This window comes from Coregonus clupeaformis, chromosome 12 (assembly GCF_020615455.1).
Source record: "Coregonus clupeaformis isolate EN_2021a chromosome 12, ASM2061545v1, whole genome shotgun sequence".
NCBI lineage: Eukaryota > Metazoa > Chordata > Actinopteri > Salmoniformes > Salmonidae > Coregonus > Coregonus clupeaformis.
Window position 1 is genome coordinate 19,990,918 of NC_059203.1, and position 17,037 is coordinate 20,007,954.

At 53.2% G+C, this 17,037-nt stretch overlaps 1 protein-coding gene across 1 annotated transcript in view; it reads left to right on the forward strand.

The window, feature by feature from the left end:
• The window catches only part of LOC121577950 (acid-sensing ion channel 1), a 355,668-nt gene that overhangs the window by 224,990 nt on the left and 113,641 nt on the right, over positions 1–17,037 (forward strand). The window lies entirely within an intron of this gene.

Below are 17,037 nucleotides of genomic sequence, written 5' to 3' on the forward strand. Positions count from 1 at the left end.
TCTCTCTCTCTCTCTCTCTCTCTCTCTCTCCCCATCACTGCCCCCTTGACCCTGTCCATTCATATGCTGCTAATCAATCTTCTGCTGTGGTTGTGTTTGTATATGGGTGCATGCCGGGAATGTTTGTGTGGGTGTGGGTGTGGGTGTGGGTACCATCTGCTGTGCTCTGGTTTCCAGCTGGCAGCTCACCATCCAGGGGGAATTAGCATGTCAATATGCTGTTAATCGCAAAGACCTTAATGAGCCAAAAACCTCTCTCTTTTTCACCCTTCCTTTTCTCTGAATTTCAATTCATATCAATTCAATTCATTTCAATTCAATTCATTTCAATTCAATTCATTTCAATTCAATTCAATTCAAAGGGCTTTATTGGGAAACATATGTTTACATTGCCAAAGCAAGTGAAATAGATAATAAACAAAAGTGAAATAAACAATCAGAAATGAACAGTCAAAATTACACTCACAACATTACACTCTCTCTCGGTCAGAGTGAGCAGTGCAGTATATATATGAAGTCGGTATCATGTAGCGAATAAGGAGTTACCCTAACTGTGTTGAAGGCTGGATCATCACAATCAGTGTCACATCACCACCACCATGCACATGTAGGTAGATGGTTAGTCCCTGTCACGATTCAGACAGACGACCAGAGGACCACAATTGCGTCACACCAGAAAGTTTATTAAACTTAAGGGAAAAGGGAAGTAGGGAGTGAATGAAGGCTCCAGGGGTAACAGGGATCCCGTCCAATGCGCTGGGTCTGTGCCCCCAGTGGCAGCGACGTCCTATGAAGCCGGTGGTGGGTGGTCCAGAAGTCCTGGGGGGGAGACACAGACACAACAGGGCGGAATGAAACCGGGCAGCAGTACAGTTCAAGGGAAATCCAAAATACGTAGTAGCAAGGCAGAAGGCTGGTCAGAGTTACCGGGATTGAAGAGTAGTCAGGAGTCGTAATGGCAGAAGCAGGTCTGGATCTCCTGAGGCAGAAGAGTATCCAAAAAACAGGCAGGTCCGGGGTCACAAAACCAGGGTGAGCCAGAAGCGCGAGCAAACAGGTTCCGGGTGTGAGCTTTGCAGACGATCTGACACCGGAGAGCTGAAAGACAGGGCCTTAAATACTGGGAGAGGTTAGTGGGTAATGCAGCGCAGCTGGCAGAGTAATTAGAGCCGAGCAGAGCAGGGACAGGTGGAGCTAGTTAGGCTGAGTAGAGAGAGGGAGGTGAGCAGAGTGGAAGATAGTGGAAACCAATTAAGGTGGTAACCCGGTGGAGTGAGAGGGCTCATGACAGAACCCCCCAAGGGGACGGCCCCAGAAGTCCCAAGAGCAACACCACGCCGGGCGGGAGGAGGGGAGCCGGAGGAGGGCTAGAACTCCTCCGAACGGTCCGAGTGAACGTCCTCATCCTCGGAGGAAGCCGGAGGGCCGTGGTCGGGGAGATGGGACAGGTCCCGAGACAGGATCAGGCACAGGACAGGAAGCCGAGCGGGCCGGACGGTTAGGGACCCCTCTGGGGCGGCCCCTACGGATTGCAGGTTGATCAGGATGCCGTTGGTGGAAAGCGGTGATGAGAGTCCTATCCACAATCCGACTAGCTGGCACCCAGGTCCTTTCCTCAGGTCCATAGCCCTCCCAGTCAATGAGGTACTGGAGACCCCTACCCCTCCGTCTGGACCGAAGCAGGCGGCGGACGGTGTAAACCAGACCACCATCGACGAGCCGTGGAGGAGGAGGACCAGGCGCAGCAGGGACCAGCGGACTCTCATGGATGGGCTTAATCTTAGACACATGGAAAGTGGGGTGCACCCTCAGGGAATTAGGCAGTTGGAGCCGGACAGCAGTTGGGCTAATCACTCTTATGATAGGGAATGGGCCAATGAACCGAGGTGCCAGCTTCTGCGACTCCACCCTGAGTGGCAGGTTCTTCGATGACAACCACACCCTTTGACCAACATGGTAGGTGGGAGCAGGAATTCTCCGACGGTTGGCCCCGGTAGTGTAGCTGGCAACGGACCTGAGGAGTGTGGCTCGGGCTTGTGACCAGGTGCGGCGACATCGACGGGCAAAAGCAAGTGCAGATGGGCAAGTAACCTCCTCCTCCTGGCTGGCAAATAGAGGAGGCTGGTATCCATAAACACATTGGAAAGGGGGACATACCGATGGCAGAGCAGGTCAGAGAATTGTGTGCGTACTCCACCCATGTCAATTGCTGCGACCAGGAGTGGGGGTTGCGTGAAGTCATGCATCGCAGTGCCTTCTCGAGCTCCTGATTAGCCCGCTCTGACTGCCCATTGGATTGGGGATGGAATCCGGAAGTCAGACTGACTGTGGCTCCCAGCAGGTGACAGAACTCCTTCCAAAAAGCGGAGGAGAATTGTGGACCACGGTCAGAAACAACATCCCTTGGCAGTCCGTGGATCCGGAAGACGTGTTCCAGGACCACCTGGGCGGTCTCCTTGGCGGTTGGGAGCTTGGGGAGGGGAATGAAGTGTGCCATCTTGCTGAAACGGTCAACGATGGTGAGAATGACGGTCATGCCACTTGAAGGGGGGCAGCCCCGTGACAAAGTCAAGGGCGATGTGAGACCAGGGACGTCTGGGCACAGGCAGGGGCTGCAGCAATCCGGCTGGGGGCTGGCAGGACGACTTGTGTTGGTTGCAGATGGGGCAGGCTTGGACGAATTCCCGTACATCCTTCCTCAGAGAGGGCCACCAGAACCTCTGGGCGAGCAGGTTGTAAGTGCGGGTGGAGCCAGGGTGACAAGCTAGGCGGGAGTCATGTCCCCACTGAATGACCTGGGACCTCAGGTCTTCGGGGACAAAAAGGCGGTCAGCTGGGCAAGTGCTGGGACCTGGCTGGTTACGGAGAGCCTCCAGCACCTGTTCCTCAACAGCCCAGGTCAGAGCTGCAACGATGCAGGGACTTGGCAGAATCGACACAGGGTCCTTGGAGGGGGTGTCATCCTTCTGGAATTGACGGGAGAGGGCGTCTGGCTTGGTGTTGCGTGATCCAGGCCGGTATGACAGAATGAAATTAAACCTGGTGAAGAACAGGGCCCAGCGGGACTGCCTGGAGTTCAACCGTTTGGCCGTGCGGATGTACTCCAAGTTCTTATGATCGGTCCAAACGAGAAATGGAATGGTGGACCCCTCCAGCCAGTGACGCCACTCCTCCAAGGCAAGCTTCACAGCCAGCAGCTCACGGTTCCCTATGTCGTAATTGCACTCAGAGGGGGACAACCGACGTGAGAAAAAGGCACAGGGATGGAGCTTCCTATCCTCCGCAGCCCACTGAGAAATCACAGCACCAACTCCCACATCCGAGGCGTCCACCTCCACAATGAATTGCCGGTCCACATCAGGCATCTGGAGGATGGGAGCGGAGGTGAACCTCACCTTGAGGGTACTGAAGGCTTTGTCGGCTGCTGGGGTCCAGGTGAAGGGTTGCTTGGTGCTGGTTAGAGCAGTGAGAGGGGCAGCAACGGTACTGTAGTTCCGGATAAACTTCCTATAGAAGTTAGCAAACCCCAGAAACTGTTGCAGCTTCTTTCTGTTCTCCGGAACTGGCCATGAAGTGACTGCTGATACTTTGGCAGGATCCATTTGGATACTTCCTTCTGCCACTATGTACCCCAGGAAGGCCACTGTCTTGACGTGAAACTCACATTTCTCTGCCTTGGCGTAGAGGGAATTCTCCAGAAGACGATGAAGGACTTGCTGGACATGGCGGGTGTGTTCAGACAGGTTTCTGGAGTAAATTAAGATGTCATCCAGGTAAACGAAGACAAACTTGTTTAACATGTCCCGCAGTACATCATTCACTAGAGCCTGGAACACAGCAGGAGCATTGGTGAGGCCAAAAGGCATAACCAGATACTCGTAGTGGCCTGTTGGTGTATTGAATGCGGTTTTCCATTCATCTCCCTCCCGGATCCGCACTAGGTGGTAAGCGTTTCTGAGATCCAACTTGGTAAAAACAGTGGCTCCCTGGAGCAACTCAAAAGCAGAGGTGAGCAGAGGCAGAGGGTAACGGTTTTTCACTGTGATGTCGTTGAGTCCCCTGTAGTCGATGCAGGGGCGAAGAGATCCGTCCTTCTTCCCCACAAAGAAGAAGCCAGCACCAGCAGGAGATGAAGATGAACGGATTAATCCTGCGGACAGAGAGCCATTGATGTAGTCCTCCATGGACTTTCTTTCAGGAGCAGACAACGAATAAAGACGACCCCTTGGAGGAGCTGTTCCAGGGAGGAGGTCGATGGCACAGTCGTACGGTCGGTGAGGGGGCAGAGATGTGGCTCTTGCTTTGTTAAACACCTCTCTGAGACCATGGTAGCATTCTGGGACATTGGAGAGGTCAGGAGCGGAGTTAGTAGGTACTGGCCGAGGGGGGTAGTGCGGCAGCAAGCAGGCAGGTTCGGTGGCAGTCCTCTCCCCACTCCCTGATCACCCCGGTCACCCAGTCGAGCTGAGGGTTGTGCCGGCGGAGCCATGGGTAACCCAGGATGAGGGGTTGGCCTGGAGAGGGGAGCAGGTGAAACTGGATAGTTTCTTGATGGTTTCCGGACAGACCCATCGAGACCGGGGCCGTGACATGAGTGACCGATCCGAGTAAGTGTCCGTCCAGTGCCCGGGCAGGAATAGGAGGTGTCAAACGGAGGTTCTCCAGTCCCAGTTGGCGTGCCAGCTTGATGTCCATTATGTTGGCTTCGGCGCCAGAATCCACCAGAGCAGCCAGGGTGTGAGTTGAGTCAGAGAGGCGGGAGGTGAACTTGCAGCAGGGGTTTGCGGTCGGAGGACTGGATGGTCATTGAACTCAACCGGACTCCCCCTACGCCCGGTGAGCTTCGGCCCTTTAAAGGGCAGGTTACCACACGATGTCCATCACCTCCACAATAGAGGCAGAGGTTTGAGGTGGAGCGGCGCTGGCGCTCTGCAGGAGTGAGGGAGGCTCGCCCAATCTCCATAGGCTCAGACTGATCAAGCTGACCTGGGTGAGTGGCAGTAGATGACAGGAGCCCAGTCGGATCTCTCCGAATGCCGGTAGTAGGTGGACCTTGGCGCCCCCTCTCACGACGACGGGTCTGTATCCTTCTGTCGATCCTGACAGTCAGTGCGATGGCTTCATCAAGAGTGGAAGGCAGTTCATGGGAGACCAACTCGTCCTTGATATAGTCAGCCAAACTATGGAAGAACGCGTCCACCAACGATGGTGTGTTCCAAGAACTTCGTCTAGCCAGGGTTCGGAAGTCGATGGAATGGTCTGCGACTGTACGTCTGCCTTGTCGAATACTGAACAGTTCACGAGACGCCTCTGCGGTGGGTGAATCCAGGTCAAACACCTTCAGCATCTCCTCAGCAAACAGGTCGAAGGTTGCACATGCGGGGGTTTGACGTTCGAACTCTGCTGTTCCCCAGAGTCGAGCTCGGCCCGTCAGGTGAGTGATGGCATACCCAACTTTAGCCCCCTCCGTGGCGAAGGTCCTTGGCTGCAAGGAGAACTGAAGTCGGCAGCTAGTCAGGAATGGCCGGACCTGGGTTGAATCGCCGTTGAACCGCTCGGGGTTTCCAATCTTGGGTTCCGGAGTAGCGGCTGCAATGACCGGGGCAGGTAACTCGGGGGGCTGGGCTGGTGGGCAGACTGGCTGGGGTAAGGTTGGTGAGGAGTTGAATGATCATGGCGAGTTGTTGTTGCTGCTGCTGGAACTGCTGCTCATGCTCATCGGTTTCCATGTCGGGGAAAGTGTGCGCTGAGTCCATAATGGTCAGATCGTACTGTCACGATTCAGACAGACGACCAGAGGACCACAATTGCGTCACACCAGAAAGTTTATTAAACTTAAGGGAAAGGGAAGTAGGGGAGTGAATGAAGGCTCCAGGGGTAACAGGGATCCCGTCCAATGCGCTGGGTCTGTGCCCCCCAGTGGCAGCGATGCGTCCTATGAAGCCGGTGGTGGGTGGTCCAGAAGTCCTGGGGGGGGGGAGACACAGACACAACAGGGCGGAATGAAACCGGGCAGCAGTACAGTTCAAGGGAAATCCAAAATACGTAGTAGCAAGGCAGAAGGCTGGTCAGAGTTACCGGGATTGAAGAGTAGTCAGGAGTCGTAATGGCAGAAGCAGGTCTGGATCTCCTGAGGCAGAAGAGTATCCAAAAAACAGGCAGGTCCGGGGTCACAAAACCAGGGTGAGCCAGAAGCGCGAGCAAACAGGTTCCGGGTGTGAGCTTTGCAGACGATCTGACACCGGAGAGCTGAAAGACAGGGCCTTAAATACTGGGAGAGGTTAGTGGGTAATGCAGCGCAGCTGGCAGAGTAATTAGAGCCGAGCAGAGCAGGGACAGGTGGAGCTAGTTAGGCTGAGTAGAGAGAGGGAGGTGAGCAGAGTGGAAGATAGTGGAAACCAATTAAGGTGGTAACCCGGTGGAGTGAGAGGGCTCATGACAGTCCCTTGTTGCAGCTCATATTGTTAACTGTATTGTGCCAGCTGATGTATTGTACTGTATTTTTGTTGTGTCAGCTGTTGCTGTTTCTTGGGACCTGAGTTTGACCAGTTACAGCCAGTCATGGTTCTTGTCATTTATTCCATAGGGGGTGTATCTCTTCTCTTCTTCATAAACAACAAAAAACAAACCTTTCATGCATTACATTTACATTTACATTTATGTCATTTAGCAGACGCTCTTATCCAGAGCGACTTACAAATAGGTCCATTCACCTTATAGCCAGTGGTTTAACCACTTTCCAATTTAATTTTTTAATTTTTTAATCTTTTATTTTGTTCTTATTTTTTAGTTATTTAATTATTATAATTTTTATTTTATTTTATTTTATTTATTTATTTATAGAAGGATTACTTTATCCTATCCCAGGTATTCCTTAAAGAGGTGGGGTTTCAAATGTCTCCGGAAGGTGGTGAGTGACTCCGCTGTCCTGGCATCGTGAGGGAGCTTGTTCCACCATTGGGGTGCCAGAGCAGCGAACAGTTTTGACTTTACATTACAATCACTCGCTCAAACAACCAGTGTTTCTTAATGGGACCCAATGCACATTTTTATTATAATTTTTACCCAAGCACTACACACCTGATTCCACTACTGAACTCATCACCAAACCTTTAATTAATGGAATCGGGTGTATAGTGCTAGGGCAAAAACAAATATATACACCCCTTTGTGTCGCCAGGACCAGCATTAAGAAACTCTGAACTATACAGCTCCCCATAGTAGAAACACTTTTTGGTTCCAGGTAGAACCCTTTTGGGTTCCATGTAGAACCCGTTTGGGTTCCATGTTGAACCGGGTTCTACATGGAACCCAAAAAGGGTTCAAAAAGGGTTCAAAAGGGTTCTACCTGTGTGATGCGTGTGATAGAAGGAGTCAGGCGCAGGGGAGTAATATGCATCCAAAGAGTTTATTCCGTCGATAAACAGTTGCGCAAACATGCGACAACAACACTCAGGCGCAGGGGAAATATCTACCCTGGCAACAACGAGGTAAGGATAGCTCAACCGAGCTACACACAGCTCACTACAAACAATCACCCACACAGACAAGGAAGCAGAGGGAACACTTATACAATGACTAATTGGGGATAAGGACCAGGTGTGTGTGATTAATTAGACAAGTCAAGTGGAGTGATGTAAAATGGATCGGCAGCAGCTAGTAAGCCGGTGACGACGAACGCCGAAACCTGCCCGAACAAGGAGGGGAGGCAGCCTCGGCGGAAGTCGTGACAACCTGGAACCAAAAATGGTTATTCAAAGGGTTCTCCTAGGGGGACAGCCAAAGAACCCTAGATAGCACCTGTTTTTCTAAGAGTTGTATCATGCACTCTGTCCATTGTATCATGTGCCATTGTATCATGCACTCTGTCCATGGGATTAGGCTATCAGCTATCTGTCATTTCTTCACCATTTAGTCCGTAGACGTACAATACACTCTTTTCATAAAAATTTTTATATACTGGCCCCCCGTGGGAATCAAACCCACAACCCTGGCGTTGCAAACGCCATGTTCTATCAACTGAGCTACATCCCTGCCGGCCATTCCCTCCCCTACCCCGGACGACGCTGGGCCAATTGTGCGCCGCCCATGAGTCTCTCGGTCGCGGCCGGCTGCGACAGAGCCTGGATTCGAACCAGGATCTCTAGTGGCACAGTTAGCACTGCGATGCAGTGCCTTAGACCACTGCGCCAATCAGACAACTAGACAGTCTCACCACAGCTCTGCTTAATACAGGTAATTGGTCTACAGTGCAATGAGCCACTGCTATTCATTGGATGAATAATAATAACCATATATACTGTGATCGATGGGATAGGCTATCTGATGGCTGGGCTGTCTGGTCAAGTGTAGAGAAATGTTCTCAGGTACACCTGCTCTCTCTGGGCTGTCATCCTTATCAGTCCATTACCTCTATATCCTGTGGGATAATACAGCAAGAACAGTGACAGTCCACTACCTCTATATCCTGTGGGATAACAGTCTGCTTTTACATGCAAATAAATAAATAGATAAATACATGAATAAATGCGTAATATTCTAATATCGGGTATCTCAGTATTGGAAACCAGCAGTACACCTGCCCTTCATTCTCTGATCCTTCCCTGGCTTATACTGTCTACATCAGGATCTGTTGAATGTAATCTATATCCTACACTGTCTACATCAGGCTCTGTTGAATGTAATCTATATCCTACACTGTCTACATCAGGCTCGGTTGAATGTAATACATATCCTGTGGGCTAATAACTAAGATCCAGAACTACCTGCATAACTCTGCTCTCCTCTGTGAGTTAAAAACGTGGGCTTAATGTTTCACACCATGAGAGACCGAGAGACAGCCTCTGGGTCACTGGTTCTGACCTCACTCTGCCTGCCTGCCTGCCTGATGGAATCCTCCCTGCCTGCCTGATGGATTCCTCCCTGCCTGCCTGATGGAAGCCTGCCTGCCTGATGGAATCCTCCCTGCCTGCCTGATGGAATCCTCCCTGCCTGCCTGATGGAAGCCTGCCTGCCTGCCTGATGGATTCCTCCCTGCCTGCCTGATGGAATCCTCCCTGCCTGCCTGATGGAATCCTCCCTGCCTGCCTGATGGAAGCCTGCCTGCCTGATGGAATCCTCCCTGCCTGCCTGATGGAAGCCTGCCTGCCTGATGGAATCCTTCCTGCCTGCCTGATAGAAGCCTGCCTGCCTGATGGAATCCTCCCTGCCTGCCTGATGGAATCCTCCCTGCCTGCCTGATGGAAGCCTGCCTGCCTGATGGAAGCCTGCCTGCCTGCCTGATGGAAGCCTGCCTGCCTGCCTGATGGAATCCTCCCTGCCTGCCTGATGGAAGCCTGCCTGCCTGATGGAAGCCTGCCTGCCTGATGGAATCCTCCCTGCCTGCCTGATGGAATCCTGCCTGCCTGATGGAAGCCTGCCTGCCTGATGGAATCCTGCCTGCCTGATGGAAGCCTGCCTGCCTGATGGAATCCTCCCTGCCTGCCTGATAGAAGCCTGCGCTGTACATACTGCACGCCGTGATTTACCTCACAGTCATCAACATTTAGTTACATTACTATGCAGTCAATGACATGTGGCTGAGGCTGGGCCTGGAGGCTGTGCGTGTGTTTATGTGTGGACATGTTTAATTATACTTGTGGGGACCAGACGTCCCCACAAGAATAGTAAACTAACAACGATGTGACCAACAGGGGACATTTTGTTAGTCCCCATAATGTCAAATGCTATTTCTAAGGGGTTTAGGGTTAAGGTTAGAATTAGTGTTAGGGTTAGGTTTAGGGTTAGGAGCTAGGGTTAGTTTTAGGGTTAGGAGCTAGGAGCTAGTGGTGAGAGTGTGGTAGTGGGGTGGAGAAAGTGTGGTAGTGGAGTGGTGAGAGTGTGGTAGTGGGGTGGTGAGAGTGTGGTAGTGGAGTGGTGAGAGTGTGGTAGTGGAGTGGTGAGAGTGTGGTAGTGGAGTGGTGAGAGTGTGGTAGTGGGGTGATGAGAGTGTTGTAGTGGGGTGGTGAGACTGTGGTAGTGGAGTGGTGAGAGTGTGGTAGTGGAGTGGTGAGAGTGTGGTAGTGGGGTGATGAGAGTGTGGTAGTGGGGTGGTGAGAGTGTGGTAGTGGGGTGGTGAGAGTGTGGTAGTGGGGTGGTGAGAGTGTGGTAGTGGAGTGGTGAGAGTGTGGTAGTGGGGGTGATGAGAGTGTTGTAGTGGGGGTGGTGAGACTGTGGTAGTGGAGTGGTGAGAGTGTGGTAGTGGAGTGGTGAGAGTGTGGTAGTGGGGTGATGAGAGTGTGGTAGTGGGGTGGTGAGAGTGTGGTAGTGGGGTGGTGAGAGTGTGGTAGTGGGGTGATGAGAGTGTGGTAGTGGAGTGGAGAGAGTGTGGTAGTGGAGTGGTGAGAGTGTGGTAGTGGGGTGGTGAGAGTGTGGTAGTGGAGTGGTGAGAGTGTGGTAGTGGGGTGGTGAGAGTGTAGTAGTGGAGTGGTGAGAGTGTGGTAGTGGAGTGGTGAGAGTGTGGTAGTGGGGTGGTGAGAGTGTGGTAGTGGGGTGGAGAGAGTGTGGTAGTGGGGTGGAGAGAGTGTGGTAGTGGGGTGATGAGAGTGTGGTAGTGGGGTGGTGAGAGTGTGGTAGTGGGGTGGTGAGAGTGTGGTAGTGGAGTGGTGAGAGTGTGGTAGTGGGGTGATGAGAGTGTGGTAGTGGGGTGGTGAGAGTGTGGTAGTGGGGTGGTGAGAGTGTGGTAGTGGGGTGATGAGAGTGTTGTAGTGGGGTGGTGAGACTGTGGTAGTGGGGTGATGAGAGTGTGGTAGTGGGGTGATGGAGGCGGGCAGGAGGCATTTCCCCTTGGTAATTGCTATACTAATAATATAATAATGTAATATAATTACATGGTAATGACCTAATATTACATTATAATAGGTTTCTTTGGAATCAAGTCATTTAAACAAGTACTAGACAGTACCAATACATACCATGTTAGAACATACACACTGTGTTACATCTTCATTTATTAGGTAGAACCAGGAAGAACCAGGTAGAACCATGTTAAACTGGGCTGTAGAATAAAGTGTAATGTACCTCACACACACACAACCACACACACACAACCACACACACACACACACACATACACTCGCACATCCAGCACCTCTCTCTACACAGCCTCAGATGAGGAACGTGCCCCTTTGACAAAACAACTCACTTAACTATCTTCACAACGGTCTGGCTTCCTTCTCTTTCCAGGGAATTTACAGCAGTTATGGTATAATACAAGGATGGGCAACTGGCGGCCTGCAGGCCCACCCCCCTTTTTCACCTTTTTTTGGGGGGGGGGTCTCAGTCGCGGTCTCAAATTAATGTTAAAAGTTCAAGTAGTGGAATACAAAAGGTGTAGTAATTTAGTTGAAGTAATCATGGTGGAATTACGGACCGGTGGGCCCCCATTGATTTTATAAGTCACTCACACATTAACATGGTATAAATCAGGGCAAAATGTGTAGAATTGTAGGAAATCTGCTGTAAAACGGAACATTTTTATCTCCACCCAAAGGCAAAATGAGTATATTTGCATGAAAGTGTCATGAGCCCTCTCACTCCACCGGGTTACCACCTTAATGTGTTTCCACTATCTTCCACTCTGCTCATCTCTCTCTCTCTACTCAGCCTAACGAGCTCCACCTGTCCCTGCTCTGCTCGGCTCTAATTACTCTGCCAGCTGCGCTGCATTACCCACTAACCTCTCCCAGTATTTAAAGTCCCGTCTCTCAGCTCTCCTTTGTCAGATCGTCTGCAAAGCTCACACCCGAACCTGTGTGCTCACGCTTCTGGCTCACCCTTGTTTTGTGACCCCGGACCTGCCTGATTCTTGGATACTCTTCTGCCCCAGGAAAACCAGACCTGCTTTCTGCCATTACGACTCCTGACTACTCTTCGACCCCGGTAACTCTGACCAGCCTTCTGCCTTGCTACAACGTATTTGGATTTCCCTTGAACTGTACTTCTGCCTTGTTTCATCCGCCCCGTTGTGTCTGTGTTTCCTCCCCCCCCAGGACTTCTGGACCACCAACCACCGGCGTCATCGGACGCACCGCTGCCACTGGGGGGGGGCACAGACCCAGCACATTGGACGGGATAACCCCTGGAGCCTTCACTCACTCCCTACTTCCCTTCTCCCTTAAGTTTTAATAAACTTTCTGGTGTGACGCAATTGTGGTCCTCTTGTCGTCCGTCTGAACCGTGACAGTACGATCTGACCATCATGGACTCAGCGCACACTTCCCCCCGACATGGAAACCGAAGAACCTGAGCAACCCACCGCCATGCTACGCCTGGAACACACTGAGAGAGAGCTAGGCCGCATGAGCGGCGACATCACCTCTCTGCTTCAGGTCGGCCACCAACAGCATCAGCAGTTCCAGCAGCACCAGCAGCAGTCCCAGCAGCAGCAACAACAACTCGCCAGGATCATTCAACTCCTCACCAACCTTACCCCAGCCAGTCTGCCCACCAGCCCTGCCTCCGAGTCACCTGCCCCGGTCATTTCAGCCGCTGCCCCGGAACCCAAGATTGGAAACCCCGAGCGGTTCAACGGCGATTCTACCCAGGTCCGGCCATTCCTGACTAGCTGCCGACTTCAGTTCTCCTTGCAGCCAAGGACCTTCGCCACGGAGGGGGCTAGGGTCGGGTATGCCATCACTCACCTGACGGGCCGAGCTCGACTCTGGGGAACAGCAGAGTTCGAACGTCAAACCCCCGCATGTGCAACCTTCGACCTGTTTGCTGAGGAGATGCTGAAGGTGTTTGACCTGGATTCACCAACCGCAGAGGCGTCTCGTGAACTGTTCAGTATTCGACAAGGCAGACGTACAGTCGCAGACCATTCCATCGACTTCCGAACCCTGGCAAGACGAAGTTCTTGGAACACACCATCGTTGGTGGGACGCGTTCTTCCATAGCTTGGCTGACTATATCAAGGACGAGTTGGTCTCCCATGAACTGCCTTCCACTCTTGATGAAGCCATCGCACTGACTGTCCGGATCGACAGAAGGATACAGACCCGTCGTCGTGAGAGGGGGCGCCAAGGTCCACCAACTACCGGCATTCGGAGAGATCCGACTGGGCTCCTGTCAGCTACTGCCACTCACCCAAGTCAGCTTGATCAGTCGGAGCCTATGGAGATTGGGCGAGCCTCTCTCACTCCTGCAGAGCGCCAGCGCCGCTTCACCTCAAACCTCTGCCTCTATTGTGGAGGTGATGGACATCGTGTGGTAACCTGCCCTTTTAAAGGCCGAAGCTCACCGGGCATAGGGGGAGTCCGGTTGAGCTCAATGACCATCCAGTCCTCCGACCGCAAACCCTTGCTGCAAGTTCACCTCCGCCTCTCTGACTCTACTCACACCCTGGCTGCTCTGGTGGATTCTGGCGCCGAAGCCAACATAATGGACATCAAGCTGGCACGCCAACTGGGACTGGAGAACCTCCGTTTGACACCTCCTATTCCTGCCCGGGCACTGGACGGACACTTACTCGGATCGGTCACTCATGTCATGGCCCCGGTCTTGATGGGTCTGTCCGGAAACCATCAAGAAACTATCCAGTTTCACCTGCTCCCCTCTCCAGGCCAACCCCTCATCCTGGGTTACCCATGGCTCCGCCCGGCACAACCCTCAGCTCGACTGGGTGACCGGGGTGATCAGGGAGTGGGGAGAGGACTGCCACCGAACCTGCCTGCTTGCTGCCGCACTACCCCCTCGGCCAGTACCTACTAACTCCGCCCCTGACCTCTCCCATGTCCCAGAATGCTACCATGGTCTCAGAGAAGTGTTTAACAAAGCAAGAGCCACATCTCTGCCTCCTCACCGACCGTACGACTGTGCCATCGACCTCCTCCCTGGAACAGCTCCTCCAAGGGGCCGTCTTTATTCGTTGTCTGCTCCTGAAAGAAGGTCCATGGAGGACTACATCAATGACTCTCTGTCCACAGGATTGATCCGTTCATCTTCATCTCCGGCTGGTGCTGGCTTCTTCTTTGTGGGGAAGAGGGACGGATCTCTTCGCCCCTGCATCGACTACAGGGGACTCAACGACATCACAGTGAAAAACCGTTACCCTCTCCCTCTGCTCACCTCTGCTTTTGAGTTGCTCCAGGGAGCCACTGTTTTTACCAAGTTGGATCTCAGAAACGCTTACCACCTAGTGCGGATCCGGGAGGGAGATGAATGGAAGACCGCATTCAATACACCAACAGGCCACTACGAGTATCTGGTTATGCCTTTTGGCCTCACCAATGCTCCTGCTGTGTTCCAGGCTCTAGTGAATGATGTACTGGGGACATGTTAAACAAGTTTGTCTTCGTTTACCTGGATGACATCTTAATCTACTCCAGAAACCTGTCTGAACACACCCGCCATGTCCAGCAAGTCCTTCATCGTCTTCTGGAGAATTCCCTCTACGCCAAGGCAGAGAAGTGTGAGTTTCACGTCAAGACAGTGGCCTTCCTGGGGTACATAGTGGCAGAGGGAAGTATCCAAATGGATCCTGCCAAAGTATCAGCAGTCACGTCATGGCCAGTTCCGGAGAACAGAAAGAAGCTGCAACAGTTCCTGGGGTTTGCTAACTTCTATAGAAAGTTTATCCGGAACTACAGTACCGTTGCTGCCCCTCTCACTGCTCTAACCAGCACCAAGCAACCCTTCACCTGGACCCCAGCAGCCGACAAGGCCTTCAGTACCCTCAAGGTAAGGTTCACCTCCGCTCCCATCCTCCAGATGCCTGACGTGGACCGGCAATTCATTGTGGAGGTGGACGCCTCGGATGTGGGGAGTTGGTGCTGTGATTTCTCAGTGGGCTGCGGAGGATAGGAAGCTCCATCCCTGTGCCTTTTTCTCACGTCGGTTGTCCCCCTCTGAGTGCAATTACGACATAGGGAACCGAGAGCTGCTGGCTGTGAAGCTTGCCTTGGAGGAGTGGCGTCACTGGCTGGAGGGGTCCACCATTCCATTTCTCGTTTGGACCGATCATAAGAACTTGGAGTACATCCGCACGGCCAAACGGTTGAACTCCAGGCAGTCCCGCTGGGCCCTGTTCTTCACCAGGTTTAATTTCACTCTGTCATACCGGCCTGGATCACGCAACACCAAGCCAGACGCCCTCTCCCGTCCAATTCCAGAAGGATGACAACCCCTCCAAGGATCCTGTGTCGATTCTGCCAAGTCCCTGCATCGTAGCAGCTCTGACCTGGGCTGTTGAGGAACAGGTGCTGGAAGCTCTCCGTAACCAGCCCGGTCCCAGCACTTGCCCAGCTGACCGCCTTTTGTCCCCGAAAACCTAAGGTCCCAGGTCGTTCAGTGGGGACATGACTCCCGCCTAGCTTGTCACCCTGGCTCCACCCGCACTTACAACCTGCTCGCCCAGAGGTTCTGGTGGCCCGCTCTGAGAAAGGATGTACGGGAATTCGTCCAAGCCTGCCCCATCTGCAACCAACACAAGTCGTCCTGCCAGCCCCCCAGCCGGATTGCTGCAGCCCCTGCCTGTGCCCAGACGTCCCTGGTCTCACATCGCCCTTGACTTTGTCACGGGGCTGCCCCCTTCAAGGGGCAAGACCGTCATTCTCACCATAGTTGACCGATTCAGCAAGATGGCACACTTCATTCCCCTCCCCAAGCTCCCAACCGCCAAGGAGACCGCCCAGGTGGTCCTGGAACACGTCTTCCGGATCCACGGACTGCCAAAGGATGTAGTTTCTGACCGTGGTCCACAATTCTCCTCCGCTTTTTGGAAGGAGTTCTGTCACCTGCTGGGAGCCACAGTCAGTCTGACTTCCGGATTCCATCCCCAATCCAATGGGCAGTCAGAGCGGGCAAATCAGGAGCTCGAGAAGGCACTGCGTTGCATGACTTCACGCAACCCCCCACTCCTGGTCGCAGCAATTGACATGGGTGGAGTACGCACACAATTCTCTGACCTGCTCTGCCATCGGTATGTCCCCTTTCCAATGTGTTTATGGATACCAGCCTCCTCTATTTGCCAGTCAGGAAGGGGAGGTTACTTGCCCATCTGCACTTGCGTTTGCCCGTCGATGTCGCCGCACCTGGTCACAGGCCCGAGCCACACTTATCAGATCCGTTGCCAGCTACACTACCGGGGCCAACCGTCGGAGAATCCCTGCTCCCACCTACCATGTTGGTCAAAGGGTGTGGTTGTCGTCAAGGAACCTGCCACTCAGGGTGGAGTCGCAGAAGTTGGCACCTCGGTTCATTGGCCCATTCCCTATCATAAGAGTGATTAGCCCAACTGCTGTCCGGCTCCAACTGCCTAATTCCATGAGGGTGCACCCCACTTTCCATGTGTCTAAGATTAAGCCCATTCATGAGAGTCCGCTGGTCCCTGCTGCGCCTTGTCCTCCTCCTCCACGGCTCGTCGATGGTGGTCTGGTTTACACCGTCCGCCGCCTGCTTCGGTCCAGACGGAGGGGTAGGGGGTCTCCAGTACCTCATTGACTGGGAGGGCTATGGACCTGAGGAAAGGACCTGGGTGCCAGCTAGTCGGATTGTGGATAGGACTCTCATCACCGCCTTCCACCAACGGCATCCTGATCAACCTGCAATCCGTAGGGGGCCGCCCCAGAGGGATCCCTAACCGTCCTGCCCGCTCGGCTTCCTGTCCTGTGCCTGATCCTGTCTCGGGACCTGTCCCATCTCCCGACCACGGCCCTCCGGCTTCCTCCGAGGATGAGGGCGTTCGCTCGGGACCGTTCGGAGGAGTTCTAGCCCTCCTCCGGCTCCCCTCCTCCCGCCCGGCGTGGTGTTGCTCTTGGGACTTCTGGGGCCGTCCCTTGGGGGGGGGGTTCTGTCATGAGCCCTCTCACTCCACCGGGTTACCACCTTAATGTGTTTCCACTATCTTCCACTCTGCTCATCTCTCTCTCTCTACTCAGCCTAACGAGCTCCACCTGTCCCTGCTCTGCTCGGCTCTAATTACTCTGCCAGCTGCGCTGCATTACCCACTAACCTCTCCCAGTATTTAAAGTCCCGTCTCTCAGCTCTCCTTTGTCAGAT